Raw genomic sequence first — 4,604 nt, forward strand, 5'->3', positions numbered from 1 at the left:
TTACATCATACAGCTGACCCGTCCTACACAATACAGCGGAGCATTCCTATATCATACAGCTGATACGCCCTGCATCATGCAGCTGATTCGTCCTTAATCATACAGTTGATTCGTCCTACATCATACAGCTGATCCGTCCTATATCATACAGCTGATTCTTCCTACACCATGCATCTGATCTGTCTTACATCAAACAGTTGAATCGTCCTACAATATGATCCCTCCTACATCATGCAGATGATTCGTCCTAAATCATACAGCTGATTCGCCCTGCATCAGGCAGCTGATTCGTCATCAATCATACAGATGATCCGTCCTACATCATACAGATTATTCGTTCTACATCATACAGCTGATCCGTCCGACATCTCGTCCTACATCATACAGCTGATTTGGACTTCATCATACAGCTGATTCGTCCTACATCATGCAGCTGATTCGTCCTACATCATACAGCTGATCCGTCCTATATCATACAGCTGATTCTTCCTACACCATGCATCTGATCTGTCTTACATCAAACAGTTGAATCGTCCTACAATATGATCCCTCCTACATCATGCAGATGATTCGTCCTAAATCATACAGCTGATTCGCCCTGCATCATCCAGCTGATCCGTCCTTAATCATACAGCTGATCTGGCCTACATCATACAGCTTATTCGTCCTACATCATACAGCTGTTTCGTCCTACATTATACAGCTGATCCGTCCTACATCATACATCTGATCAGTCCTACATCATACAGCCGAACCGTCCTACATAATACTGATCCGTCCTATAGCATACAGTTGATTCGTCTTACATCATACAATTTATCATACAGTTGATTCGTCCTACATCATACAACTGATTCGCCCTGCATCATGCAGCTGATTACACTACATCATACAGCTGATCTAGCCTTCAGCATACAGCTGATTCGTCCCACATCATAAAGCTGATCTGGCCTTCATCATACAGCTGACCCTTCCTATATCATACAGCTGATTCCCCCTGCATTATGCAGCTGATTCGTCCTTAATCATACCATACAGTTGATTCGTCTTACATCATACAATTGACTCGTCCTACATCATACAGCTGATTTGGACTTCATCATACAGCTGATTCGTCCTACATCATATAACTTATTCGCCCTGCATCATGCAGCTGATTCGTCCTACATCATATAACTGATTCGCCCTGCATCATGCAGCTGATTACACTACATCATACAGCTGATCTAGCCTTCAGCATACAGCTGATTCGTCCCACATCATAAAGCTGATCTGGCCTTCATCATACAGCTGACCCTTCCTATATCATACAGCTGATTCCCCCTACATCATATAGCCGATTCGTCCTGCATCATACAGCTGACCAATTATACATCATACAGCTGATTCGTCTTACATCATACAGTTGACCCGTTATACATCATACAGCCGATTCGTCTTACATCATACAGCTGACCCGTCCTACACAATACAGCTGAGCATTCCTATATCATACAGCTGATACGCCCTGTATCATGCAGCTGATTCGTCCTTAATCATACAGTTGATTCGTCCTACATCATACAGCTGATTCGCCCTGCATCATGCAGCTGATTCGTCATCAATCATACAGATGATCCGTCCTACATCATACAGATTATTCGTTCTACATCATACAGCTGATCCGTCCGACATCATACAGATGATTCGTTCTACATCATACAGATGATCCGTCCTACATCATACAGATGATTCGTCCTACATCATACAGCTGATCCGTCCGACATCATACAGATGATTCGTTCTACATCATACAGATGATCCGTCCTACATCATACAGATTATTCGTTCTACATCATACAGCTGATCCGTCCGACATCATATACCTGATCCGTTCTGCATAATGCAGCTGATTCGTCCTTAATCATACAGTTGATTCGTCCTACATCATAGAGCTGATTCGCCCTGCATCATGCAGCTGATTCCTCATCAATCATACAGATGATCCGTCCTACATCTTACAGATTATTCGTTCTACATCATACAGCTGATCCATCCGACATCATACAGATGATTCGTTCTACATCATACAGCTGATTCGTCCTACATCATACAGCTGTTTCGTCCTACATTATACAGCTGATCCGTCCTACATTATACAGCTGATCCGTCCTACATCATACAGCCGAACCGTCCTACATCATACAGCCGAACCGTCCTACATAATACAGCTGAGCCGTAATACATCATACAGCTGATCCGTCCTACATCATACATCTGATCAGTCCTACATCATACAGCCGAACCGTCCTACATAATACATCTGAACCGTAATACATCATACAGCTGATCCCTCCTACATCATGCAGATGATTCGTCCTAAATCATACAGCCGATTCGCCCTGCATCATGCAGCTGATTACACTACATAATACAGCTGATCTAGCAGCCTTCATCATACAGCTGACTCGTCCTGCATCATACAGCTGATCTGGCCTACATCATATAGCTGATTCGTCCCACATCATACAGCTGATCTGGCCTACATCATATAGCTGATATACAGCTGACCTGGCCTTCATCATACAGCTGATTCGTCCTAAATCATACAGCTGTTTCGTCCTACATTATACAGCTGATCCGTCCTATATCATACAGCTGATTCTTCCTACATCATGCATCTGATCTGTCTTACATCAAACAGTTGAATCGTCCTACAATATACAGCTGATCCGTCCTATAGCATACAGCTGATTCGTCTTACATATACAGCCGATTCGTCCTGCATCATACAGCTGACCAATTATACATCATACAGCTGATTCGTCTTACATCATACAGCTGACCCGTTATACATCATACAGCCGATTCGTCTTACATCATACAGCTGACCCGTCCTACACAATACAGCTGAGCATTCCTATATCATACAGCTGATACGCCCTGCATCATCCAGCTGATTCGTCATCAATCATACCGATGATCCGTCCTACATCATACAGATGAATCGTCCTACATCATACAGCTGATCCCTCCTACATCATGCAGATGATTCGTCCTAAATCATACAGCCGATTCGCCCTGCATCATGCAGCTGATTCGTCATCAATCATACCGATGATCCGTCCTACATCATACAGATGAATCGTCCTACATCATACAGCTGATCAGTCCGACATCATACCGCTGATCCGTCCGTCATCATATACCTGATTCGTCCTTAATCATACAGTTGATTTGTCCTACATCATATAGCTGATTCGTCCCACATCATACAGCTAATCTGGCCTTCATCATACAGCTGACCCTTCCTATATCATACAGCTGATTCCCCCTGCATTATGCAGCTGATTCGTCCTTAATCATACAGTTGATTTGTCGTACATCATACAGCTGATTCGTCCTAAATCATACAGCTGTTTCGTCCTACATTATACAGCTGATCCGTCCTACATCATACACCTGATTCGTCCTTAATCATACAGTTGATTTGTCCTACATCATATAGCTGATTCGTCCCACATCATACAGCTAATCTGGCCTTCATCATACAGCTGCCCCTTCCTATATCACACAGCTGATTCCCCCTGCATTATGCAGCTGATTCGTCCTTAATCATACAGTTGATTTGTCGTACATCATACAGCTGATTCGTCCTAAATCATACAGCCGATTCGACCTGCATCATGCAGCTGATTACACTTCATAATACAGCTTATCTAGCAGCCTTCATCATACAGCTGACTCGTCCTGCATCATACCGCTGATCTGGCCTACATCATATAGCTGATTCGTCCCACATCATAAAGCTGATCTGGCCTTCATCATACAGCTTACCCTTCCTATATCCCACAGCTGATTCCCCCTGCATTATGCAGCTGTTTCGTCCTTAATCATACAGTTGATTCGTCCTACATCATACAGCTGATCCGTCCGACATCATACCGCTGATCCGTCCGACATCATATACCTGATTCGTCCTTAATCATACAGTTGATTTGTCCTACATCATACAGCTGATTCGTCCTATAGAATACAGCTGATTCGTCCTACATCATACAGCTGATTCGTCCTACATCATACAGCTGACCTGGCCTTCATCATATAGCTGATTCTTCCTACATCATACAGCTGATTCGTCCTACATCATATAACTGATTCGCCCTGCATCATGCAGCTGATTCCTCCTACATCATACAGCTGATTCGCCCTGCATCATCCAGCTGATCCTTCCTTAATCATACAGCTGATCTGGCCTACATCATACAGCTGATTCGTCCTAAATCATACAGCTGTTTCGTCCTACATTATACAGCTGATCCGTCCTACATCATACATCTTATCAGTCCTACATCATACAGCCGAACCGTCCTACATGATACAGCTTAACCGTAATACATCATACAGCTGATTCGTCCTACATCATACAGCTGATCCCTCCTACATCACACATCTGATCAGTCCTACATCATACAGGCGAACCGTCCCACATCATACAGCTGATTCGCCCTGCATCATGCAGCTGATTACACTACATCATACAGCTGATCTAGCCTTCATCATACAGCTGACTCGTCCTGCATCATAGAGCTGATCTGGCCTACATCATATAGCTGATTCGTCTC

This window comes from Mizuhopecten yessoensis, unplaced genomic scaffold (assembly GCF_002113885.1).
Source record: "Mizuhopecten yessoensis strain PY_sf001 unplaced genomic scaffold, ASM211388v2 scaffold10203, whole genome shotgun sequence".
Taxonomy (NCBI): Eukaryota; Metazoa; Mollusca; class Bivalvia; order Pectinida; family Pectinidae; genus Mizuhopecten; species Mizuhopecten yessoensis.